This window comes from Bos indicus, chromosome 8, assembly GCF_029378745.1.
Source record: "Bos indicus isolate NIAB-ARS_2022 breed Sahiwal x Tharparkar chromosome 8, NIAB-ARS_B.indTharparkar_mat_pri_1.0, whole genome shotgun sequence".
Lineage (NCBI taxonomy): Eukaryota > Metazoa > Chordata > Mammalia > Artiodactyla > Bovidae > Bos > Bos indicus.
The window spans coordinates 88363557-88391440 of NC_091767.1; the positions used below are offsets into that span (position 1 = coordinate 88363557).

Here is a 27884-nt window from a genome sequence, read left to right on the forward strand (position 1 = left end):
CTCTTGGGGTGCTGCCCACATTTCACTGGGGTGGTGTGTAGTTCATGGTATATACACAGCTGCAAAATTGGTTCAGAATCCCAGCCTGCATGTCCAGCGAAGGGACCCAGCATCTAGAAAGGCTAGGGTCTCAGAACAACCTAACTGCTTGGCCACACTTGCTGGGTGTGCTTATCACTGGTCGGGTGAAGGGCACTGAAACCACTCCCCCCAGGAACTGGGAGCCAGGAACACATCAAGTCATATTTGCTCCAAATTATCTTTCATACAGGAGCAGGGATGTGCACACAGGCTGGACAGAAGAACTTAGAAGATACAGATGGAGACCTACATATGCCTCTGGGTCTCATGAATCCTGCTGACTCACTGCATTGGTGCTAAGGGCCCTTGGGGGCTGAATTCCTCATCCCAGCCCTTGGATTACCCTCCAGATGCATGCACACACACAAATATATGCACATGCATATAATCATACATAGGGATTCCCTGGTGACTCGGACAGTAAAGAATCTGTCTGCAATGTGGGAGACCTGAGTTGGATCCCTGGGTCAGGAATACCCTAGGAGAAGGAAATAGCTACCCACACCAGTATTCTTGCCTGGAGAATTCCATGGACAGAGGAGCCTGGTGGTCAGAGGTCCATGTGGTCAAAAAGAGTCAGACACAACTAATACTGTCATACCTACCAACACACATGCACACTCCTACACATGGGTCCACCCCTTCCACACTCATGCACACACACACATGCACAGGGGCATGCACATATCCTTCATATCAGATTTCTCCAGGACAGCTGTCTGCTGGACTCCACAGAGGTAGCTGGCACTCCTACCACTCAACTCAGAATCCTCCAGAAAATGGACATGATGGACTATCAGTGAACAAGCCTGTTTCTTCCCCAAGATTGCTTTATCAAACCTGCCAGAATTTATACAACCAAAGGGAAGACATCCAGCGAAGGGGTCTCCTGGTAGGCCCTGTCCTGTGCTTACTCTCGGGATCTTATTCCAAACAGTGTTGGAACTCTGTCCTGGAACTGTTCCTAAATGTGGTTGTGAGTCAGCAAAGAAGCTCCTCCCACCCCTTGTCATGAGGATACTGAAGCAGTCGCCCAGGTTGGGTGGTTGTTTAAGACCAGCCTGTTCCCTATGGCACACGACAGCCTTCACCTCTAAGAGAGGGACCCCAGATCAAACAGGAAGTGCTCCAGGTGTCCTTAGGTCTTCCTTCTGAAACATTGGAAAGAACCTAAAGATTCAGCAGGCCTCTCAGTGCCCACTGGATGGTGCCAGCCCACCTTTCCCCGTTTCCCACCCCATCATCTTAATGCCCTGTGTCAACACACATTCCAAACCCCACTGAAAAGTCCCGGTGGAGCACATGCATTGGCCCTGGCTTGGGGCCTGCCCCTCACCAGAGCCCAGGGGCCCACAGCCTCCCTCAGACTGAGTGACAAACCTTCACACAGGCCCTTGATGCGACTGGGAGGGCCGCAGCCAGGGCTGGCTGGGGAGGTCAGGTCAGGTCCCCTGCAGCAGGGGGAAAGCAGGGGCAGAGCTGGCCTGGTGCAGGTGCAGCTGCCTTCCCAGCAGGCAGGCCACCAGGGGAAGGTGGGCTGCATGGCCACTTCCAGCTGCAGTTTGACTGTGGATGGTCTGGTCAGTCTGCCCCTTTCACAGCAAGTATTAGTGGTCATCTCTTTACTCTTCTGAAGTTAAATAATTGGATACTATAATGTATCTGCAACAAAATAATCGATAGATGATTGAAAGAGATAGAAAATAAAATGCCTTGTGTGTGTATTAGCTGCTCAGTTGTGTCCAACTCTTTACAACCCCATGGACTTTAGCCCGCCAGTCTCCTCTGTCCATGGGATTTTTCAGGCAAGAATACCAGAGTAGGTTGCTGTTTTCTTCTCCAGGGATCAAAACTGGGTCTCCTGCATTGCAGGCATTCTTTACCTTCTGAGCCACCAGAGAAGCCCAAAAAATGCCTTAATGTCAATATAAAAGAAAACAAAAGAAAAGAAATTTATAGTAACATCTATTTTAATAGTAAATGTTTAGGCGCAACTGCTTGAGACACCATGCTCAAATCCTCCAATACTTGCATCGAATGTAAAATTTCTGAGCTGCAGCAGGAGCAGTGCAGCCTGACAGCTGGTGGAACTTCAGTGATTCAGCTTCATACATGGCATCACCACTGGTGCTGTGGTTTTCTGAAATTATAAGCAAAGATCAACAAAACTCTGAGCGACATGAAGTCTAGATCTTCCCTGAACGTTTGTGGTAGCAGCATTTCAGGTAAGTCTGGGCCCTGCCCGCAAGACACCAGTAGTCCCAGGGATTGTTGTTTCAACCAAACATGCCCCTCGGAGACGCACTGCAGATCCTTCTCCGCTATGAGCCTCAGTGGCAGAGACAAGGAGAGGGGGCAGTACAGAGCGCACCCCCGCAGAGCGTGCATCCCATTGTGATTTGCAAGGCATCAAAGCCTGAGAGGCTGAAGGAGGCCTTCTGTGAACCCTCCAAGTTGCCTTTGTCGGCACCTTTGTGTGGCAGGAAGAACCATCCACAAAAATGTCAGCCCTGCTGAGTATGTGGGTTCCATCAGGGCCACCAGTTAGTCTCTGCTTCTAACACAATGGCCCTGCCACAGCTGGTTTTGTGGGCCCAGGCCAGCTCAGATGCATGGCCAGGGTCGGGACAGGGGGATGTCTCTCATACACTGGCAAAGAATCTGTAAGTTACCCCATAAGTCCCAGCTCCCAGATCCACATATTCTAAAGTGAAAATGTTAGTTGCTCGATCATGTCCAACTCTTTGTGACCACATGGACTGTAGCCCGCTGGGTTCCTCTGTCCATGGAATTCTCCAGGCAAGAATACTGGAGTGGGTTGACATTCCCTTCTCTGGGGGATCATCCCAACCCAGGGATCAAACCCTGGTCTCCTACATTGCAGGCAGATTCTTTACCATCTGAACCACTAGGAAGGCTCCAAGGTTTACACTTTAGCTGACCAGGCTCAGAACCTGGAGGCTTCCTCCTTCTCTTGAGAGCCCGAGTTCCCAGTTGTGGGCTTCACATCTCTTTCAGGGCATCTCTTTGTATCTTATACCAGAACCTGGTGTGGGGTGGGGCCACAAACAACAGGCATCCAAGCCAGCCTGCAGGTGACGGACCACTTCTGCCCTTGCCAAGTTGCCAGATGCGGAAAGTTTTCCCAGCCTCTGTGAGATGCACCTGCCTGGTGGGAAATGCAGGAGAGATGATCCCAGCTTGCAGGGCTGCTGTGAAGATGGAACATGGCAAGGTCTGGGGAACACTCACAGCTTGGGAACAAACGGGAACTGATGTCACCTCTGTTCACAGGTTGTGGCCAGGTTGAGCAGAGCTGGGTGACCAAGCCAAGTCAGTCTAGTTGGAATCAGATGGAAGTCTCTGTCTCCTGCTCTCCATGTCCCCTTGGGCTGTGACCTCCAAAGTCCATCCGTCCTATAGTCTGCACTGGACCCAGGGATATGGGCAGACCTGCCAGAGGGGGGTGACACCCTTCATGGGCTTTCTCCATCAGCCTTCCTTGAACTCAGGGAAGTCTTAAAGCAGCACCAAGGACAAGGACCACGCCTTCTGCTTGACCTTTCTCTAGCTGTTCTCCATGGACCTCATCTATCCATCTCATCCACAACAGTCAGACCCCAAAGACACAGAGTCACCTTCCCCAGTGATGGCTAACCAGATGCCCCTGCCCATCTTTTCCAGTTGCCCGTTCACCTGACTCAGCTGTGAGCATCTTTCTTTTAGGAGTGCCCCCAAGTTCCCAAATTTAATCATGCGGACACAAGCTCTCCCCATCCCATGGGAAGAAAGCAATCCACATGTACCCACAGTTTCTGCAGGGTCACCCAACCCACCACAGAGAAACAAGAGGCTTTGTCTGGTCCTCGGTCCAGCAGGTGAGGATGGCTGTGAGGCTGAACCCACACCTCTAAGGTCTGTATTCTGCGGCTGTGAAAAAAATGAAGTCTGTGTCTTTGTGAGCCAGGATTCAAAACTGGACTTATCAACATCTGTAACCTTATCTAAATCACTTCTCTAATGCAATCAGTATGTGGACAGACACACCACATTCCCGGCATAACATGGGTCTCCTACCAAACACAAGATAAACTGATAAACCAGAAATCTTCCACCTTCGACCTGCTCCAGACTTTAGTATTTGTGGTAGAAACATTAGGCTTTGTGGAGACTACAGACACACATTTAACTCAAACAAAGTGAATCAGAACTGGTTATAAAACTTCTCTGGGAGTGTTTTCTGGTCTGCTTGAAGTACTTGGCCAGGGCTTACGGGCTCCGACAGCTGGTCCAACCCCTGCTGAGAGCAATCCTGAACTTGAGCAAGCAAATCCATCTCCCTGTGCCTTTAAAGAAGACTAAGAAAGTCCACACACTCATGGTTGTGGGGAGGTGGAGGGGGGGCCGGCTGTGAAGGGGAGGGGCCAGGTGACCCAGCTAATAGGAAGCTCAGGGCTCTGTGGGCCTCATCAAGCTGGAAGGTTTCCACCACATCACAAAAACCGCTTAAGGCTCACCTGAGCTCACCTGCAGAGGGTGGGGCCTTCCTGGTCTCTGCAGCAGGGAGCCAGTATGGCAGAGGAGGGGGCAGTCTTATACCGGCTCTTTCTGGCTCCCTCCTGAGAGTGAACAAACAGGTTCTCCAGGTGGCTGCCCAACATACGCAGGCTGGAACACACCACCCCTCCAGTGTGCTGGACAGCTGTCTTCATCATCCAGCTCGGTGTGTGATCAGAAGCTGACAAGTGTGGGGGGGTGTCATATCCTTCATGTGTCCCCAAGCGTGACCTGGAGTATACAGAGGGAGGAGGAAAGTCAGTCTCAGTGGAGGTGAAACCTGGCTGAGTTTTCAAAGAGAAAGGAAAAGAGGACTGGAGACAAAGGCCAAAGGCTTTGTGTGGTTCTTGGGACAGAGGAGCCTGGCAGGCTACAGTCCACGGGGTCACAAAGAGTCGGATATGACTGAGAAACTGACACTTTGGGAAGGTAACATCTGAAACCTCATGACTTGGCCCCACCTGAGAAGGGGTCTGGACAGGTTAGACATGGCACCTGCCAGCAGTGTCCCCAACAATCATCAACAGATTTTGGAGAGAAGACCACCTTGCTGAGCTCCTCTCTGTACTTATCTATGTCAGTGGTTCCAACTCTAGGAAAGTACATACCCAGGCCCTGGCCCAACCAGAATCTCTGCAGGGAGACCCCAGGAATCTGTGTTTATCAGAGGTTTCATGGTTAATGCTGAAGCCCTGGAGTCCCAGCCCACACACTCCACGGCATTGGGCTAACAAAGCCTGAGGAGTCCTTAAAAATCCCCATCAACAGTTGAATTTTATCCCTGGCCATTTGCCATTATGGCTTCCCAGGAGGCTCAAAGATAAAGGAATCCTCTTGCCAATGCAAGAGACACAAGAGACAGGAGTTTGATCCCTGGGTCGGGAAGATCCCCTGGAGAAGGAAACGGCAACCCACTCCAGTATTCTTGCCTGAAGAAGTCAGTGGGCAGAGGAGCCTGGCGGGCTACAGTCCATAGGGTTGCAGGTAGTCAGACAGGTCTGAGCAACTGAGTGCCAGCACAGCATTTACCGTCAGCACTTAACAGAGTCCTGGAGCAGAACTCGGTGACAGCCGGTTTGCCGCTGCTTCCTGGCGCCTGTCTATCACCGTTTATTGTGTGTTTACGACCTTTATGGTGGCGTTGCCCTGGCTGGCCCTGCATGCCGCTGCCTCTCACACTCACAAGTGCAGGATCCCAGGCCCTGTGGAACCAGCGCCCAGCAAGCCACTCACACATGGACACCAGGCTCAGCAGGGGGCCTTTCTGAATTTAACTGCATGCCATCCCTAACCTGGAAAGCAGGCTTCTGGGGACAGGGCCCTGCTGCATCTAGCTCTTGCTCTTTGCCCCATCTCAGGCTGCCTTTAGACACTGAAGCAGACCACCCTCCGATGGAACCTGAGACTCTTCTCCAAGGAACTGGTCCTAAAAGCCACTTTCACCTTTCTCCCTTCTTGAATAAGGAAGAAAGGAATGAGCAGAGGTTGAAATTCCCTGTGCTCAGGCTTGCACATGTATTCTCCCGTTGGTGTGTCTCAGAACATCCCATGAAGGAGGTGATATTTTCAGCCCAACAATACACTGGTTGCCCAAGGTCACCCCGCTAGTAGCAGCAGGGTGCAGATCCAGGCTCCAGCCTGCCTGGTGCCTTAACCAGAGGGCCTTGGACTTCGCATGGCAGGGGGATGCTCTTGTTTTGGAAACTGAAATCTTCACAGGGTCACGTGCCACAGGGCAGGAACCATGCCAGGCCCACCCACCTCACTTAAAAAGATCAGGGCAAGGCCACCCTCCCAAGACACTCTCTCAAGAGGATGCAGTTCACACAGAGCCTACCCCTCATCAGCTCTGGGGCTCCAAGGAAGCCTGCTCACCTACTCTCCCTCCAGCCTTGCCCTGGCGACCAGTGGGTCAGAACATTCTGGGGGCGTGGGTGGTAGGACATACTGGGGTGACTAGATGGTCCACGAAAGCCCCAGGAGTGTGAGTGGAGAGTGTGGCATCAAAACTCCTATGTTCTGGGGACACTTGGGCCTGTTTTCTGGATACTCTAGGAGTGTGGGAGGAGGGGAGTACCTGGACCGTTTGTCTTAACATCCCAGCTGATCTCAGTCCCTCTCATAAGTGTTCCTTTCCCTCAAGAGGCCTGCCCACATCCTGTTCCTCTTCCTGAACCCTCAGGGTCCAAATCTGTGATGGTGCTGTGGGTGACATCATCTGTACTTTAACAGATGCAATGTCTCGAGGTCAAGCCATGACCTCCCATCAGTGCTGTGAGTGCCACCCCCAGAGCTGAAGGTATTGTGGTGGGGAGAGCAGTCCCGGGGACAGGAGTAGGGTGCAGGGAGTTGATGTCAACCTTGGGCAGCTTCACATGCCACCTGGCAGGAGGGAGCTGAGGGGAGCACCTTTACTGGCTTCCTGCCTCCAAATAGCTGTGCAGGCAGCAGGATCGGATAAAGGACGGGGTCTGGCCTGTCCCACCTGGCACAACCCTGGTCCTAACTGTTGTTGTTCAGTCGCTCAGTCGTGTCCAAGTCTTTGAGACTCCATGGACTGCAGCTCGCCAGGCTTCCCTGTCCTTCACCATCTCCCGGAGCTTGCTCAAACTCATGTCCTTCGAGTCAGTGATGCCATCCAACCATCTCATCATCTAGTCCTAATAGCCACCCCCACACACGCATTATCCCCGTGGCCCGGGGAACCCATTTCCCCACAGCCCACAGAGCAGCAACACCGCTCCCTTTCTGCCTTGTCACAGCCCGGCCATGGGTCGGGCCAGCCACAAAGAGGGGGCACCACCCAGCCGTGCAGGCCGGGCTGTGCCCTGGGCGCCCAGGCAGGTGGGGAAGCTGTTTGTGAGCCATGCTGCGGGTACCCAGACCGCCCCCTCAAGGCTGGTTTACAGTACAGCGAGCCCTCGGCCTGGGGGCGGCTCGCAGGTGGCCTGCGCACCCAGGGTCAGCTGACAAACTTCCTGCAGCCTTCGGTACAGTGGTCAGATGACCTGGCTGGGTTGTGTAATGCACGTGCTCCAGCCTCCCTCTCCAGAGAGCTATCTGTGGCCCGGGACCCCTTCGGAAGCTAACAACACCTCGTGACCCTCAGTCCATAAACACGGTGAAGAGCCCACAGAGGCGCAGATGGCAGAGGGGCTGGATTTCGCAACAGCTTCCTCTGTGTTTCCAATTAACTGAGGACGTGGCCGCCCACAGGGAGTGGGTGGAGCCAAGGAGATGCTGTTTTTCCGTCTATACTCTGTGTTGTTTGTGAGCACTTGGTCCTAGGAAAAAACCACTTCTCAGGAAGGAATGGCCCCTCCTCTGAGATTTCGTTTCATCCCGGCTGCCCTCCCCAACCTCAAATCTAAGTCCTCCAGGTCCCCGCCTGCCCAGCCTGCCCTGGACCGAAGTCCAGAGACACTCAAACGTTGTCCCCAAGCCCAGAAGGATGCCCCACTGCTGGGCCAGCCTCTCAGATGTGCCACCGGATCTGAGCCTCAGACTCAGCCCAAGGAAATGATAAACAGGATCACAACAGGGAGAGATCCCTCCAGGACTGCGGGTCTTTACACGGTGTGCAGCCAGTGAGAGCGGACAGAGCTGGCTTGCCATCCAGCCCAGCCAGGAGAGACAGAGGCACCAGGAGCAGCTGCACCCTCCCTTTGCTCAAGCAAGAGAACTACTCCAGAAAGTGGTAACACTGACTCCATGCTGTGCACACGCCCAGGAGGTGGCCGGTGCTCTGTGCTTGCAGGTTTACACACGAGTACTCTGCTCGCTGCAGGGCTGTGTCCCTCACCCGTGCACCTGGGGCATGTTCCCAGTCCTGGCTCCGATTTTTTAATCTACAGAATGCCACGTGCAAAGCCTCCTAGGCACCAAAGATGAGAGGTTTCAGTGGCCTCACCACTGCAGCAGCTGCTTGCAAACTACAAAATGCAAGCAGGTTCTTTCCTCAGCAGCCGGGAGGCCAGGACACGCTGCTGGGGACTATTTGGGCCCTGAGAACCAGCCTTCCACCTGCAGCCACCTAGGTGCATGAGCCAGGCACGGGGTCTCACTAAAGGAGAAAAGTATAACCTTTGAGGGGCTTCCTTGGTGGCTTGGCAGTAAAGAATCTGCCTGCGATGCAGGAGACGCAGAAGACTCTGTTTCGATCCCTGGGTGGGGAAGATCCCCTGAAGGAGGGCATGGCAACCTATTCCAGGATTCTTGCCTCCTCCTCAAGAGGAGCCTGGCCACCACAGACTCAAAGAGTTGGACACGAATGAAGCAACTAAGCATGCAAGCATGCATAACCTTTTAGACATTTCCCTTAGAACACATTTTACTTAAATATGCACTTCAAACCCAAGTATAATACATACTTTTGGACTCCGCGTGAGAAAGCGAGGGTGGGATGATTTGAGAGAATAGCACTGAAACATGTATATTATCATATGGGAAATAGATTGCCAGTCCAGGTTCGATGCATGAGACAGCATGGTCAGGGCTGGTGCACTGGGATGACCCTGAGGGATGGGATGGGGAGGGAGGTGGGAGGGAGGTTCAGGATGGGGAACACATGTACACCCATGGCTGATTCATGTAAATGTATGGCAAAAACCACCACAATACTGTAAAGTAATTAGCCTCCAATTAAAATAAATACATTATAAATAAATAAATGCTCTACCCTAAATGCAGCAGGAAGCTGTAAAAGGCAATGCAGGGAGAGGCTGTCTCCTACTCTACCACTTCCTCCTGGGCTGAATTTCTAATACTTGAAGGTTCCTGTCTGCAGAAACTACAATAGTACCTCTCTGTCAGGTGGGGGTGGGGCTTAATCTCCATCAAAAAAGACATTGTCTTTATAAAGACTAGACTGTGCAGATACACATGCAACCTCATCGATTTTCCTTTGTTGGGGGGGGGGGCAGGATAATTCCATTAAAGAGTAACCCAAACGTGGGACTTCCCTGGTGGTCCAGTGGCTAAGACTCCATGCTCCCAGTGCAGGGGGCCCGGGTTTGAGCCCTGGTCAGGGAGCTAGATCCCATGTGCTTCAACTAAGAGTTCAAACGCCGCAACTAAGGCCCCATGCAGCCAAATAAATAAAAATAAATATTGGGAAAAAAAAGAAGAACCCCAACGTGGTTTGCCTAAAGTCCAGGAGATGTATAAGGTGTTACGGGAGCCTCACAGGTGTCTTTGTGGAGGGAAATGTCATTGCGTTAAAAGTCTGTGGCTCTCACCCTCAGCTTCTCCTCCTCGAGTGTTTCTCCCCACCCTCCCAACACCTGGCGGTCAGCCAGCTGCGGTGACACAGAGGGATACCTTCTCTCATCTCCCAAGCCTGTGAACCTGTCTCAGTGTGGGGAGCCTGGGAGGACAGCGGGGGGAGAGAGGCTTTACCCCACACCCCAATCCCCCTGTGAGAAGCTCAGGCAGTTTGAAAGAGGGGCAGCTGATGGGAGTCAGTGAGGGCATCACACCAACAGGACAAGGACCTCAGCTGGGGGCCGGCTGGGACCCCTCAGGAGGGAGAAGATGGCAGCCCAGAGAGGGGCTCCTGTCCTCAGGAGGTGGCCATGCACACAGGGTGATGGACCAGCATTGGGGAGCCCTGGGTAGGCACAAAGCTCCCGTCTCCTGCACCCCACCTGTGGGCAGCCACAGCTCACAACCAGCCCTGCCCAAGTTCTGGACCAAGGTCAGGGTAACCATGTTACAAAGGCCAAACCTTCTCCATGGCATTTTCATGGAACTGGACAGAATTCCATATGGGCTCAGGGCCAGGGGTCTGGGGAACCTCCAGGGTGAGCAGAGGGGGCTTGGATAAGTGTCAGATATTCAGAAAAGCAAAGACAGACCTTCTAAGACAGGGAACAGAAGACTCAGATGCCACAGCCCAAAGGGAGGACACTCACATGGATGCAGCAAGACCAGCCAGAGTGGCTTCGGCTCCTTGGTCAAGTGGCCTTGGCACAGAGCACTCACAGGAGAAGATGACCCTCCAGGTAGAACAGCCCCTGGGCTGGCTCCAAGGCACACTGTCAACCCATTCAATTCATTTTCTTCCAAGAAGGACACCTCCAATTATTCTAGAAGGAAGTGGTTCCACATCTGCTCCTCTGCACAGAAGCCTTCCTGCTCCTCAGGTTCTTAATTAGAACCACTGGCTGTGGGGCCCAGCTCCTTCCCTGTGCCTCCAGACATGGGATCGCCAGATGTCAGCATCCGTAGTTCAGGGAGAGGCTTGGTGCTGACCCTGGGGAAGTCCAGTCCACAGCCATTGTGGCCTGTGCAGTGTGGGGCAGCTGCCGCTGGGCTAGAGAACACACAGGGAGGGCGTCAGCTGATGGTGGTGCCCCCGGACACACAAGGCTCGTGCTGCTGCAGTAGGAGGTGCAGGGCACAAAGCCCATTCTCTCTTTCTTGAGAATGTCCTTGGCAGAATGTCCCAGGGGTCCCTGTCTTCCAAGTTTCTTCCCAGCCTGTGTCTACCAACATCTCAGCATCACTGGGATGGCAGGAGGGAGGTGGTAGTGAGACGGGTGGTGGGCTGGGCCTTGAAACTTTCACCTCCTCTCTTGGAAACTTCTTACTCTGGAAGAGTCCATGGAGGAAGTCCAAGGACCCTGCAGGAATCACATGTGGGTGCTCTGGCCAGCGCTGCCATCAAGACCCTGGACATGTGAGCAATGTGGTCTTGGATGCCCTGGACCAGTTCACCCACCAGAAGGGTATCACCTACCTCCATCAGCTCTAGGAGGAGCATGGGACCCGACAAGCCCTACCCTGCCCTGACTCCTGACCCACACAATCAGGACATACAATAAAATGATTGCTGTTTTGAATCTCCGAATGCAGGGTAGTGGGTATGTGGCAATAGATCACCAGGACAGAAACCTCTCTCTCACTTTCAATCATCTCCACAAACGTGTCCCCGTCTACCGGCAGCACCAAGCGTAGTCACGGAGGTGGCCGCGACACTGTCCATGTGTAAGGCCAGTGCTCACAGGGCAGCATCCAGGGACACGTGTCCTTGTGAAAGCAAAGCTACCTGCTGCAATGACAAGTCAGGTGTACAGAGGCACGTTTTATATACCCACCTACACCCCAGACTCCAGTCAGGCCAATCTGCTTGTGCAAAAAGGCATTATTAATAAAGACAGAAATGCAACTAACTGCAGACATCTACAGAGGCCTTAACAGGTTCCAGGTGCTGCTTCCAGTTTGCCTGTGGAGAGCCGTTTTTCCACTCCAGCAGAACACTGTCTTCATTATTGTACACTCTGTTATTGTTCAGTCACTAAGTGGTGTCTGACTCTTTGCAAACCCATGGACTGCAGCACGCCAGGCCTCCCTGTCTTTCACTATCTCCTGGAGTTCATAAAATTGTGACATGTTCTTTTATCCTGAAAATATGATCAAGTTAATTATTTTTAAATGTCCTTATGGGTCAGGCATCTGTTGAAAACCCAGGACAGCACCAAGGGCTGAGAAGGGAGGGGCTGAGGAGGTGGCCCACATGGAGCAGAGCGAGTGAGAAGCCAACAGGGAGCAGCAATGTGCAGACGTCCTTACTGCAGGAATGGCCAGGGGCGGAGGGCAGGGGAACTGGAGGACAGAGGATAAGGAACTGAGGGTACGGAGGGGATGGAGAGAGAAACAGGCCACTGCTAAACCCCAAAGGAGCAGGGAGAGGGTGGGGAAGATGCATTTCTGGCCTCTGCCTCTTCTCAGTTTGTACACTGTATGCTATGCTAAGTCACTTCAGTCGTGTCCGACTCTGTGCGACCCCACAGATGGCAGCCCACGAGGCTCCCCCATCCCTGGGATTCTCCAGGTAAGAACACTGGAGTGGGTTGCCATTTCCTTCTTCAATGTATGAAAGTGAAAAGTGAAAGTGAAGTTGCTCAGTCGTGTCCGACCCCTAGTGACCCCATGGACTGCGGCCCACCAGGCTCCTCTGTCCATGGGATTTTCCAGGCAAGAGTACTGGAGTGGGGTGCCATTGCCTTCTCCATTGTACAGTGTAGGGATGACCAATTGTACACTGTGGGGATGACCAAAACCTCGCCAGCCTCAGCCTTGGTCCTGATGGTGTGAGATTCTTTCTAACAAGCAGAAATGCCCCAAAGGTGACAAGACAGATTCAAAGGAACCAGAGAGTGGCACTGAGCAGTCTTAGAGAGAGGTTCTTGTGGAGAGGAACAGACGAGCTGGCCCTCACCCGGCTCAGATTTACCAACCAGCGATCTGGACAGGCGCTTGGCCACCCTGAGCCTCGGTGTCTTCATCTGGAAAACAGGCCCAGGTACCAGTGTGGAAACGGCACCAGCACACATGCTATGCTCCAAGCATGGCTCTGCCATCAAGGAAATGCAGGGCTGCGTGGGGGTGCATGAGCTCCTCACAGCCACACTCATCAGAGCCTGTAACATCAATCTCATACTCAATCCCCAAGAGCAAACCCCTAAATGCAGCTAGCCCAAATGGGGCATATGTTCCCCCCTCTCCTAGAGGGCATGCCTGAACACACATCAACCATCCAGCACTCACTTTCTTCTGCCTCCTCACCTGTGAAATAAGAGAGGTGACCTGTGGTGGATTCATGTTGATATATGGCAAAACCAATACAATATTGTAAAGTTAAAAAATAAAATAAATAAATAAATAAAAAGAGGTGAACCAGGAGCCCCGGCAACGCTCCCCACAGTCCTGACTGAGACTGTCATTGTGGACATGGGCCAGTGTTTACACTAGAGCCATGAATGACTTACTCACAGCACATCTAACCGCATAGGTGGTCTAAAATGTTCATCCAGATGGCAGCTCTCTGCAGGTGTTGAGAAGGATTCTGAGGTTGTATTCAGGCACAACCTTGATTACTCAGTGGTGTCTGCCAAGGAGGAAGGAGGAAGTGTTGGCAGCTGTGTGTTGGCACCTTGCTGTCCCAGATTTATAGAAAGTCAGGGGTGGAGCTAGGCTTGCAACAGACTGACAGAGATGTTGCAGAAAAAGCTCCCACCAAGGGAAGCGGTACCTCCACTGTGGCGCTGGCCAGTATCTGAGCCTGAAACACAGCTGGTCCTCTTACTTCCTCTGTGCTGAGAGGACGAAGGACCACGGTGACCCTGCCTGCTCCAGACGCGGGCCTCTAACCAGGTCAGGGCATCTGCTTCGGCCAAGCGGCCAGACATCCCGTCACTCCCCACACTCAGAGGACCAGGAAATTAAAACCTCATGCTGAAGGAGAAGGAGCCGCTGCACCGTGTTCATTTCAAGACTTAGGGAGAGCACCCAAACAGAGCATATGTGTCCGACCCAGCCCTGAGGTGGCAGCCCTGAGACCTGGGGCCATTAACCATCCTTGTAAGGGGTGCTGGGCAGCCCAGTCATGGCATGGCACTTCCTTTTTCAGGGTTGCACAAAGCTTTGGGATTTGGAAGAATAAAATGCATTCTTTTCCTAAGAATCTGCGTGCAGTTCGGGCAGGGCACCCAGCCACGGAGCTTCCTGGTTGAATCCTTCAGCTAAACTGATAAGGGCTGTGCCGGGGCGGCCTGACCTCCTCCAGCTGCAGCCCGACTCCCAGTAGGCAGGCTGGCCACTGGCTGGAGGCCCCGGCTGACAGCACCGCCTAAGGCAACCCGCCTTGCTTATGCGAGGCCCTTACCTGTCCTCCTTACCTCCCAGAGACAGTGTGTGTTTCAGCCGTGCTCTCATCAAGGCCTGACCATGTGAGGCTCCAGCACCAGAGCCTGGGGACCGGAGGACTGGGGCTCCAGCCTCATTAATGAGAGACAGGGAACAGATGTCACCGAAGAAGAGGACCAGGCCTGGTGACGCAGACAGAGAGGAAGGCTCAGGGAGTGAAGCGAGGGAATGGAGTCAGACCGGGTTCTCAGGGAAACCTGAGTTTTGTCAGACAGACTACAAGAGGGGGTTCGAGGCAGAAGGAAGGGCCCTGCAGAAAAAGCCCAGAGATGTGAAAGTTCAGACAGAGGAAATGGGGACCTCTATGGGTTCAGGAGGGAGAAGGAGGGACAAAATCTGGAAATTTGCACCCAGTAAGGGCAGTGTCCACAGGACTTGTAGTGACAGTATATGAAAGAGAAGCATAAGTGACCCTGGTGTCTCTCAAGGACACAGAAGAGACAGGTGTTGGGGAGGGAAGTAAGTGGGCAGCAGGTAGGAGGAGAAAGGGTGGAGGGGGGGGCCAGTGCCCTAGGGGGAGGGGGTCACAAGCCAGGTGGAGAGAGGGTAGAGGCCAGGCCGAGGAGCCAGGAGAGGACTCCAGGGTGGGGCAGCCAGGGAAGAAGGAGGGAACTTTGCTAGAGCATAAAACACTGTGAGGAAGAAGTGGGAATGCAGCCAGATACCCGGCAGGGGAAGTGAGGTGAGACTGAAAATGTCCCTTGGATGGGAAGCCAGGTGTTCTCACCATCAGTAAGCTCAGCAGGATGGAAATATCCTCAGCTAAAACCCAAGTTTTTCACAACACACATAAAAACGAATGCCAGTTGGATTAAACATGCTTTTAAAATATGAATTTAATAGAACATGCAGGAGGAGATATTTATAAGCTTGTCACAAGGAAGACCTTCCTAAACAAAACATGAAACAGCTTGTAAATAGTAACACTGAGGGAGAATGATGCAATTGGAAAGTGGGTGAATTAGGACTTTCTCTTTAATGTTTTCTGCATTCTATTTATTATTTTAAAAGAAGAAACAGGATCAAAAGGTAGTTGAGAAAATGGAATACATGGGGAGTGTTTGGGGGAAAAAAGAGGAGGCAGAATGAGCCCATGGATCCAGGATATCAAAACCACCTGTGTATTCAGTTATCCCTCACTTTGTGAAAGTTCACCTTGCACCACTTTGCTTTTATGAAAGACCTATGTTAGTACCTGTTTTTGCTAACCAAAAGAAATCTGAAGAGGATTTTCACTTTTAGGAAAAAAGGCAAAAAAAAAAAAGAATATAGTACTCGACGTGTGTTTTGCAGTGGCCGTTACAGAAGCACAGCTCACCCCAGGCAGCGATGGTGGCACCACCAAGCTTCTTCCCAGAAAGTACACTCAGCATCTCAGCATCAAGTCTCCAGAGCTTTGAACCATGTCCATGAGTATCTGTGCTTTATCTCACTTGATTTTGTGCAACTGTTAGCAAAATGTGTGCTAAGGTAACTGCTTTCTCACTCTACACCACTTCAGCTTATGGTTTCATAGGAACACTCTACTTTCAGGAACTGGGGAAAACCTATCACTGTGTTCTCAAGCTTGGCCAAAGGAAAGCAGAGATGGGAGATACCCTGAAGGGCAAGATATGTCAAGGAGATAAGAGTAAACCCTGGATAAATACTACACCAAATGTAGCTCTATTGTTCCTTCCTGAAGGATTCCACATAAATCTAAACCAAGGAAAATGGGGGTGTTTTTACATACAAGGCAATCAAGTTTCCTAGCAGTGAACTAACTATTTGAGCTATGCACCTGCCTGATAGTTTGGCTGGGTATAAGATTCCAGGATGCAGATCCCCTCTCCTCCCAATGTGGAAGGCATCACTCCACCGACCCCCCAGTGCTGCTCTGACAAGGCTGATGGTATGCTCATGGCAAATCCTTTGTATATGACCTATTTCTCTTTGTCTGGAAGCTTTTAGTATCTTCTTCTTATCCCTGGCATCCTGAGTTATGTGATAATGTTAATTCAGTTCGGTTCAGTTCATTTCAGTCACTCAGTCGTGTCCAACTCTTCGCGACCCCATGAATTTCAGCACGCCAGGCCTCCCTGTCCATCACCGACTCCTGGAGTTGACTCAGACTCACGTCCATCGAGTCAGTGATACCGTCCAGCCATCTCATCCTCTGTCATCCCCTTCTCCTCCTGCCCCCAATCCCTCCCAGCATCAGAGTCTTTTCCAATGAGTCAACTCTTTGCATGAGGTGGCCAAAGTACTGGAGTTTCAGCTTTAGCTGAAACTAATTTTTTTTCATTCCTTCCAAAGAAATCCCAGGGCTGATCTCTTTCAGAATGGACTGGTTGGATCTCCTTGCAGTCCAAGGGACTCTCAAGAGTCTTCTCCAACACCACAGTTCAAATCATCAATTCTTTGGCGCTCAGCCTTCTTCATAGGCCAACTCTCACATCCATACATAACCACAGGAAAAACCATAGCCTTGACTAGACGGACCTTTGTTGGCAAAGTAATGTCTCTGCTTTTGAATATGCTATCTAGGTTGGTCATAACTTTCCTTCCAAGGAGTAAGCGTCTTTTAATTTCATGGCTGCAGTCACCATCTGCCATGATTTTGGAGCCCAGAAAAATAAAGTCTGACACTGTTTCTGCTGTTTCCCCATCTATTTCCCATGAAGTCATGGGACCAAATGCCATGATCTTCATTTTCTGAATGTTGAGCTTTAAGTCAACTTTTTCAATCTCCACTTTCATCAAGAGGCTTTTTAGTTCCTCTTCACTTTCTGCCATAAGGATGGTGTCATCTGCATATCTGAGGTGATTGATATTTCTCCCGGCAATCTTGATTCCAGCTTGTGCTTCCTCCAGCCCAGCGTTTCTCATGATGTACTCTGCATATAAGTTAAATAAGCAGGGTGACAATATACAGCCTTGACGAACTCCTTTTCCTGTTTGGAACCAGTCTGTTTTTCCATGTCCAGCTCTAACTGTTGCTTCCTGACCTGCATACAGATTTCTCAAAAGGCAGGTCAGGTGGTCTGGTATTCCCATCTCTATCAGAATTTTCCACAGTTTATTGTGATCCACACAGTCAAAGGCTTTGGCATAGTCAATAAAGCAGAAATAGATGCTTTTCTGGAACTCTCTTGCTTTTTCCATGATCCAGCAGATGTTGGCAATTTGATCTCTGGTTCCTCTGCCTTTTCTAAAACCAGCTTGAACATCAGGAAGTTCACGGTTCACGTATTGCTGAAGCCTGGCTTGGAGAATTTTGAGCATTACTTTACTAGCATGTGAGATGAGTGCAATTGTGCGGTAGTTTGAGCATTCTTTGGCATTGCCTTTCTTTGGGATTGGAATGAAAACTGACCTTTTCCAGCATTGATATGGGTCTTTGTTTTGCTAAGCACTTGGTGGCTCTTTCAGCATGAAAACGCCTATGCTTCCATTTTGGTTACTGTTTGATAATTTCCTCTGCTGTTTTCTTTGTACGGAACTCCTATTTGTCAGATGTTGTACCTCTTTCATTAAGTCTATAATTTTTCTCTTGTGACTATCTTTGTCTTTCTCTTCTACTTTCTGAAAAATTTCCTTAACATTATTTTCCAAAATTCTATTGACTTTTTATTTACTTCTGCTACATAATTTTAATTTCTAAGAACTCTTTCACATATTCTAAATGTCTAATACCACATTATTGCTTCATGGATATGTCTTTATTTTCTGCATTTTCTCTCTTTCTTTAAGTTTCTTCTTTCTGTCCTTTATTGTTACTATCTCCATTGCGCCTGATAAAAGCCTTCCTCAAATGCTCAGGTGTCTGGAGTCATCAATCCCATGTTTAAGGCCCTAGCTGGCTAGTTGGAAGCTCAGTGTGGCTGAGTGGAGCTTGCCACCTGGTCGTTTCACTGTAGGTTGATCAAACTGGTGCTGGACTATTTCACTAGTGTGAAACTACCCACTGGTGTCAATCCTGCAGGCCTTTTCTCTTTGGCTTCTCAGTCTCACCAGGGAAGAATCCTTCAACATTCTGCCTGCAGGGTGGCAGCATACCAAAGTTGAGTGGGGAAAGAGGTTTGAGTGGGAGGGGCCTTGACTAGGTGGAAAGCAAGTTTTTAAATTTTTACTTGATTCATCTGTTTTCAGTCTGGGTTCTCTGTTCTCAGCTCTCACTGAGGTTTCCAAGATCAAAGCCTTCCTGAGTCCATCTTTCCAAAGAGTAGCCCTCCTGCATTCTGCAGGTGGCGGTACCCTCACTCTGACCTTCAAAGTATCCAGTGCTTCTGATCCTAAGTTCCCTGGGGTTCTGCATGGCTCCAAAGTTCTGTGACCCCCTCACATTACGAGGCAAGTCTCTGTGGACACTTCTTTTCAACTAGACAGGCTCATGAATGCTTCAACCACAGATTATGGCTGAAGCGAGGCTGTGTGACTACTAAAGCTAGGTCACAGAAGCCAAGCAGCTTCCACCTGGCTGTCCTGAGATCCTCCTCTGAAAACTCAGCCACCATGTTGTGAGGAAGCCCAAGCCACATGAAGAGCCATATGAGGTGCTCTGGTCCACCAGCCTTTGAGTCTCCCCAGCTAAGACATCAGGCATAGAGGAGCAGAGATAAGCCAGTCCCACTCTGCCCTGCCTGAACTCCTGAGCACTGAATGCAGAAGGATGCTATGTGACTATCACTATGGGTTGGCTTGTTGTATACCAGCCATAACCAGGACAATCTTAAATTTCCTATTTATTATCCCATCACCCATCTCTCACACACAACATATACACATCCACACCAAATTTGATGGTATGTAGTGTAACAGAAGCAGAAGATATTAAGAGGTGGCAAGAATACACAGAAGAACTGTACAAAAAAGATCTTCACAACCCAGATAATCATGATGGTGTGATCACTCACCTAGAGCCAGACATCCTGGAATGTGAAGTCAAGTGGGCCTCAGAAAGCATCACTACGAACAAAGCTAGTGGAGGTGATGGAACTCCAGTTGAGCTATTTCAAATCCTGAAAGATGATGCTGTGAAAGTACTGCACTCAATATGCCAGCAAATTTGGAAAACTCAGCAGTGGCCACAGAACTGGAAAAGGTCAGTTTTCATTCCAATCCCAAAGAAAGGCAATGCCAAAGAATGCTCAAACTACCGCACAATTGCACTCATCTCACAGCCTAGTAAAGTAATGCTCAAAATTTTCCAAGCCAGGCTTCAGCAATACGTGAACCGTGAACTTCCTGATGTTCAAGCTGGTTTTAGAAAAGGCAGAGGAACCAGAGATCAAATTGCCAACATCTGCTGGATCATGGAAAAAGCAAGAGAGTTCCAGAAAAGCATCTATTTCTGCTTTATTGACTATGTCAAAGCCTTTGACTGTGTGGATCACAATAAACTGTGGAAAATTCTGAAAGAGATGGGAATACCAGACCACCCGACCTGCCTCTTGAGAAACCTATACGCAGGTCAGGAAGCAACAGTTAGAGCTGGACATGGAAAAACAGACTGGTTCCAAACAGGAAAAGGAGTTCGTCAAGGCTGTATATTGTCACCCTGCTTATTTAACTTATATGCAGAGTACATCATGAGAAACGCTGGGCTGGAGGAAGCACAAGCTGGAATCAAGATTGCCGGGAGAAATATCAATCACCTCAGATATGCAGATGATACCACCCTTATGGCAGAAAGTGAAGAACTAAAGAGCCTCTTGATGAAAGTGAAAGACGAGAGAGAAAAAGTTGGCTTAAAGCTCAACATTCAGAAAATGAAAATCATGGCAGGCATCTGGTCCCATGACTTCATGGGAAATAGATGGGGAAACAGTGGAAACAGTGTCAGACTTTATTTTTCTGGGCTCCAAAATCATGGCAGATGGTGACTGCAGCCATGAAATTAAAAGACGCTTACTCCTTGGAAGGAAAGTTATGACCAACCTAGATAGCATATTCAAAAGCAGAGACATTACTTTGCCAACAAAGGTCCGTCTAGTCAAGGCTATGGTTTTTCCAGTGGTCATGAATGGATGTGAGAGTTGGACTGTGAAGAAAGCTGAGTGCCGAAAAATTGATGCTTTTGAACTGTGGTGTTGGAGAAGACTCTTGAGAATCCCTTGGACTGCAAGGAGATCCAACCAGTCCATTCTGAAAGAGATCAGCCCTGGGATTTCTTTGGAAGGAATGATGCTAAAGCTGAAACTCCAGTACTTTGGCCACCTCATGCGAAGAGTTGACTCATTGGAAAAGACTCTGATGCTGGGAGGGATTGGGGGCAGGAGGAGAAGGGGATGACAGAGGATGAGATGGCTGGATGGCATCACTGACTTGATGGATGTGAGTTAGAGTTAGCTCTGGGAGTTGGTGATGGACAGGGAGGCCTGGCGTGCTGCAATTCATGGGGTCGCAAAGAGTCAGACAAGACTGAGCAACTGAACTGAACTGAACTGAGTGTATAGTTGATCTACTCCACTGAGCCACATACTTCCCATTTTCCAAAATTCTGTTGACACATCTAATCTGCTGTTGTCCACAACCCTCTCAGTTTATACCTTTCTATATTTATCTACTATAATATTATGATGGTTCAGAGGGAACAAAGAAAAACACATGATTAACCCACCAGTTTCAACAGAGATTGTGGCAAAACTTTCAATGCTTCTGAATAACTAAGTTGAAAAAGTGAAAGCATTCGTCACTCAGTCGTGTCCGACTCTGCAACCCCATGGATTATAGCCCGCCAGGCTCCTCTATCCATGGAATTCTCCAGGCAGAAATACTGGAGTGGGTTACCATTTCCTCCTGCAAGGGACTTCCTGACCCAGGGATCGAATCCAAGTCTCTTTCATTACAGGCAGATTCTTTACTATCTGAACCAGGAAAGCCTGAACCCAGAGCCAAACTGAAATGCTCCAAATTTAAATCATCTCGGGTAAACTGACGTCAAACTTTATGAAATAGGTGTGTCCCAGAATTTTGTCAGCTTCTGGAAACACTGCTGTGTCTCTGATAGACATTCTGAGTCCAGCGGCACCTCACCCACGTGGCCTTGTGTACATATGTTATCAGAACAGAGAGCTCGGGAATACAGAGGTGAGAGCAGGTCAGCTGCAGCCATTAGGAATACTGTGAGCTTCCCAGGAATGACGAAACTGACTCAGGGGACTTCAGTATGAACCCAAGCTAAGAACTGTTTGGCCTCAGATTGAACAACTACTTAGACCTGTGTAAGAGAGGTAGCACATTAACAGTGTGTTTCAGTATCTTAAATGGTACCTAGTGCAAAGAATTGCTACCACGCCCTGAATGACTGACTGCCTCAGCCTTTGAGAGTCTTAAGAGAAGCAAGAGAATAAAGAAAGATCCCCAGCCAAGAACTCAAAGCCCCCGGGTTCTAGATTACTATGGCTGCCTGCATGCTGTATGCCACTCATCTCTGGAGTGAATTGCCCTCTCTGGGGCTCCCTCATCAAATGAAAGGTAAGCCAGAGCTTGTCAACCTGGGGAGGAGCTGCCCTACTCCCAGCTGCCTAGGCATATATTGAGCCATGGGCTTGTCTCAGAGACCGAGGGCTACTCGGAGTCATTGCTGAGTCAAGGCTGCTAGCTATCCTACAAAATGCTGCCTGGACCTCCAAGACAATTCTGTGCTTCCAGGAACACACACCAAGGGCCCTTCAAGCCTGGGTAGGTGGCCCTTCTCCACCTCAGAACTCTGTTCTGTTATGTGATCAGAACAGAATGAGGGAATGAACGGGTGATCCTAAGGGAACTTGTTGGGGACCTCTAAGAATTCCCAACACATTATTATGAACATTTCTAATAGATACGTTGAAAGAATCACTTAGTGAACGCCACCTCCTAGATGTCACTGTGAACATTCGCTGTTCTTGTTTCCTGTCAATTCCATCCATTTCTCCAGCATATTTTTTGCTCACTTCAAGGTAAGTGACAGATATCCATGTATTTCACCCCAAGCATACCGGCACATGTATTGTTTACTCAGCTCAGTGTTTTGTATGATTTGGGGGGTTTTGGTGAAAAGTGCAGAGAGTATCAGGAAGATGACTTGAGTACCAACAGGCAGTCTGCTCATCCCTTTCTGGCACAGTAAGCAGGTGAGCTCCTGTTCTCTGCCATAACCATGGAACCCCTAGAGTTGATGCTGAGGAGAATTCAACAGCCACATGGTCTGAGGTAGGAAGGATGCCAAGCACTCAGCATCAGGTGCCTGGCTTGATTCTGCCCAAGGTCACGTGAATCAGGAGAACCCCAGCACCTCCCAGGCCTGTCTCTTCATCTTTAAGACAGAGGTGATGATGTCTGCCGGCTCTGGTGGTGCAGTCGTGGGCAGCCAAGACCCTGGGAGCCAGCACATGAAATAAAGCTTTAGCCTGTGCAGTATCAAAAATGGCAAGTACTGAGACAGGAAACTGGCTTGTTAACTGGCCAAAGAATGACTCTCAGATGGCCTGGATGGGGCCCAATGCCAACCCCAAGCCAGTTCCCAAGGCTGCCAGCGGTCGTGATCTGACTGGCAGTCCGATTGGCATGGGCTAGGAGAAGGGGTGTTTGAAGGCAGAAGTTTCTTCTCCAGAGCAAGAGCTGCCTCCTGAATAGACTGTCACTGAGCGACACTGGCCCTGCTGACGGCTGACATCCTGTAACCCCATCATGGCTCTGGGCTATCACCAGGGAGTCTGGGACTCCCCCTGTGGAAACAGAGAAGGACCTGAGGGATGTTGTGGCGGGTGGTGGGGCAGATTGCTTTTCAAAGGAATGTTCCCAACTCCTTGCTACAAATCCTGTGACCTCGCCACAAGCCAGATGTCTGAGTCCTGGCCCCTGGGGTACACAGTAGATCTCAGCTCAGACTGCTCTCCCGCAGCCATGCACAAAGCCAAGCCATGCTGAGTCACCCTGAAACAACCAGTGGGGGTTCCTGGCCTTACCACAGACCTGTAACCCTCAGCCAAAGCCTCCCGGAGCAGCCTCAGCCAAGAGGCATGGCGTTGGGGGAGGGATACAGCAGCTGACCCATGCTGGGATGGCCTGAAGCATCCTCCAGCATCCAGCCTTGGAACCCAAAACAGCACTGGGAGCTCATTTTGCAATACGACACACTTTCATGGTCTCACTTCCCCTCCCTGTCTCCCCGCTCCTTTCCCTGAACAGGACTGTCTTCAGTCACCTCCCAAATAAGACATTTGCATCAATTTCTTGCCTTTATCCCTCTTCCAGGAGGCCTCACCCTAGACACACATACATTTATCAGCCTGAGGATGTATCTTCCCCTTGATTTTGCTGTGAACTTAAAACTTATCTGAAAAGAAATATAGTCATATGACATCCATTATATGCGGACTCTAAAAAGAAATTATACAAATGAACTTATTAAAAAAAAAATAACAGATACAGACTCACAGACTTAGAGAACAAACTTATGGTTACCGGCAGGAAGGGATAGTTAGGGAGTTTGGGATGGACATGTACACACTTCTGTATTTAAAGTGGATAATCAACAAGGACTGTACAGCACAGGGAACTCTGCTCAATGTTATGTGGCAGACTGGATGGGAGGGGAGTTTGGTGGAGAAAGGGTGTATGTATATATATATCTATATCTATATCTATATATAGATATAGATATATATGGCTGAATCCCTTTACTGTCCACCTGGAACTAACACAATATTATTAATCGGCTGTTTTCCAACATAAAAAAAAAGTTAAAAAAAGAAATATAATCTTAATTGAAAAAAAAGTAGGTACAGAGCTGGAGACTGGCACAGACAGTGGAAGTGAGCATCTTCCTTTTTCTTAGAGGACAGAGCAGCCCCACCCCAGCTGCCTCCTGTCAGCTCACAGCCTGAAACAACAGAATCAACTCTGAACTCATGTCACAAACAAGGAGCCACAGGTAAGTCCTCAGCAAGAGGCATGTGCCCCAGCCACCACCCCAGGGTGGGGCTAAGGGTGTGCAGATGGCCGGGCTATGCTTCCTACAAACACATAAACCAAGGAACGGATGTTCACAATTCCTGGGACAAGGACGCCAACTGAGCCTTGCAGGGGCAGCCTCCTTCCTCCCTTCAGCATTCTCCTCCTTCCCTGACCTAACAACTGCCCCAACCCTCAAGCCCCTGACAATGAACATCAGCCCTCCCGGGACGGGGCTTTACCATGAGCAGCCGGGATCCCTGGCTCTGAGCCTCAGCTTCCATGAGGAGCAGACGGGGAGCAGCTGTAAGAGGTTTAGAAGAGGGTTGCCCTTGAGAAGGGTCACACTCGTGTTTGCGATCATCCTTGTTGTCCTGGCCTCAGGTCTTATACCCAGCAAGAAGAGACACTACCTGGATCCTGGATGTTTCTATTTCTTAAGGCCACCCCACGTTAAAGTAGCAGCCATGATCTAGATGCTGAGGGTCAGAGTTCAGGGAGGGCACAGCAAGGATGCTGACTCTGTCCTCCAGCATCCGCATCCCCATCTGGGCTCACCTAAACAGCTAGGGGCTGGAGCCCACTGAGGCTGGAGTCTAGGATGGGGTGACTCCAAGCTGGGATCCACGGGGGCTGGTAACCCTGAGAACCCTCTCCACGTGGGGTGGGCTTCCTGCTTGGGAAGAAACATAGACAGCAAGTGTCCCAAAAGGATGAGGCAAAGTTGTCATGCTTCCAAGGTCCCCTACTTTCCCTCCCACCTTATTAGGCTATTAGGTGGAGCACCCACAACCCCACCCAGAATTGAGGAGGTGACAGAGACCCCCACCTCTCACTTGGAGGGGTATCAAAGAATCGGGGATCTCTGAAACCACAATGCACGTGGTTGCCCATCCCTTCACTTCAGGCCCTCTGTTCCTTGCCATCGTGGCCTCAGATGCAAGGTTTGCATTTATACTCAGATTAACTGAGGTTTTATGACTCCCCAGTCTTGGGAGGGGGAGACTTGGGGCAACACAACCTTCTTGACATCATCATCACTACCCCTGTCTCTCAAAGCCTGAGAAAAACAAGTCTGTCTGCTGGAAAGAGCGAAGCATTTCTCCACAGCCTGCTCATCCTCATTAACACAGTCATGGCTCTGAAAGGAATTCGTCTCCCACAGGAGGAGTTAGCAAACAGAGTCATAAACTTGGAATCCACCGGCCCACCACAGGTCAGAGGATTTTTGAAGAAGCCCTTAACTCCTGTGAGCCACAAATCTAATCTCTGAAACAGTCAGCTTTGAAATGTGACTTGCCCCGGCTGGGATCCTGCTCTGCTCTTTGCAGACGCAAGCATTCTTGGCACGGTGCTTGTGTCATATAGACTTTAAATCAAACCCTGTGCACAGATGAGATAGAAGGATATGCCCAAGATCATTCCTGCAGCTCAAAATAAAGTTACACAAAAGCATTTGGATTCTCTTTGTAGGAGATTTCAGCTCCGTGTATCAAAAAATCTCCTAATCTACAGATGAAAAATTTGGCTTTTCTAGTCACTAATTCCAGGAAAATTTGTGTGAGGGTAGATCAGGACAAACACACTGACCATAGCACATAGCCAGGCCTGCAATTAAACAAATTAATTGCATGTGGAATAGTTGTACCTCAAAACATCTCCATTTAAAAGTTTCCCTTTGAACCCTCCTACACTGTTGGTGGGCATGTAAATTGGTGCAGACACTATGGAAAACAGAATGGAGGTTCTTCAGAAAACTAAAAATAGAATTACCATACAATCCACCAATACCACTCCTGGGCATATACCCAGACAAAACTATAAATTTTTTAGATGCATGCACCCTTATGTTCATAGCAGCACCATTCACAATAGTCAATTCATGGAAACAACCTAAGTGTCCATGGACAGATGAACAGATAAAGAAGATGTGGTTCATATGAAATGGAGTCAGTTCAGTCACTCAGCCATGTCCGACTCTTTGTGAACCCATGGACTGCAGCATGCCAGGCTTCCCTGTCCATCACCATCTCCCAGAGCCTACTCAAACTCATGTCCATCATGTTGGTGATGTCGTCCAACCATCTCATCCTCTGTCGTCCCCTTCTCCTCCTGCCTTCAATCTTTCCCAGCATCAGGGTCTTTTCCTATGAGTCCCCTCTTCGCATCAGGTGGCCTAAATTCTGTAGTTTCAGCTTCAGCTTCCGTCCTTCCAATGAATATTCAGGACTGATTTCCTTTAGGATGGACTGGTTGGATCTCCTTGCAGTCCAAGGGACTCTCAAGAGTCTTCTCCAACACCACAGTTCAAAAGCATCAATTCTTCAGCGCTCAGCTTTTGTCACAATCCAACTGTCACATCCATACATGACTACTGGAAAAACCATAGCTTTGACTAGATGGACCTTTGCTGGCAAAGTAATGTCTCTGCTTTTTAATATGCTGTCTAGGCTGGTCATAGCTTTTCTTCCAAGGAGCAAGCATCTTTTAATTTCATGGCTGCAGTCACCATTTGCAGTGATTTTGGAGCCCAAAAAGATAAAGTCTCTCAATGTTTCCATTGAAATGGTATGGACCTAACAGAAGCAGACGACATTAAGAAGAGGTGGCAAGAATACACAGAACTATACAAAAAAGATCTTAATGACCCAGATAATCATGATGGTGTGATCACTCACCTAGAGCCAGAAATCCTGGAATGAGAAGTCAAGTGGGCCTTAAGAAGTATCACTACCATCAAAGCTAGTGGAAGTGACGGAATTCCAGTTGAGCTATTTCAAATTCTAAAAGATGATGCTGTGAAAGTACTGCACTCAATATGCCAGCAAATTTGGAAAACTCAGCAGTGGCCACAGGACTGGAAAAGGTCAGTTTTCATTCCAATCCCAAAGAAAAGCAATGCCAAAGAATGCTCAAGCTACCACACAATTGCACTCATCTCACACGCTAGCAAAGTAATGGTCAAAATTCTCCAAGCCAGGCTTCAACAGTACATGAACTGTGAACTTCCAGATGTTCAAGCTGGATTTAGAAAAAGGCAGAGGAACCAGAGATAAAACTGCAAACAACTGCTGAATCATTGAAAAAGGAAGAGAGTTCCAGAAAAACATCTACTTTTGCTTTATTGATTACAACAAAGCATTTGACTGTGTGGATCACAACAAACTGTGGAAAATTCTGAAAGAGATTGGAATACCAGACCACCTGACCTGCCTCCTGAGAAATCTGTATGCAGGTCAAGAAACAACAGTTAGAACTGGACATGGAACAACAGACTGGTTCCAAATCCAGAAAAGAGTACATCAAGGCTATATATTGTCACCCTGCTTACTTAACTTAAATACAGAGTACATCATGAGAAATGCCAGGCTGGATGAAACACAAGTTGGAACCAAGATTGCCGGGAGAAATATCAATAACCTCAGATATGCAGATGACACTACCTTTATGGCAGAAAGTGAAGAAGAACTAAAGAGCCTCTTGATGAAAGTGAAAGAGGAGAGTGAAAAAATTGGCTTAAAACTCAACATTCAGAAAACTAGGATCATGGCATCCGGTCCCATCACTTTGTGGCAAATAGATGGGGAAACATGGAAATGATGATGAAATGGAATACTACT

At 49.4% G+C, this 27884-nt stretch overlaps 1 long non-coding RNA gene across 1 annotated transcript; it reads right to left on the reverse strand.

The window, feature by feature from the left end:
- Positions 1 to 2033: 2033 nt before the first annotated feature.
- Positions 2034 to 27202, reverse strand: LOC139184468 (uncharacterized). The gene is made up of 3 exons (XR_011567968.1): positions 26943 to 27202; positions 4599 to 4869; positions 2034 to 2221 (listed from the first exon to the last, which is right to left on the reverse strand). It is a non-coding gene; the product is annotated as an uncharacterized lncRNA (long non-coding RNA).
- Between the last annotated feature and the right edge of the window lie 682 nt (positions 27203 to 27884).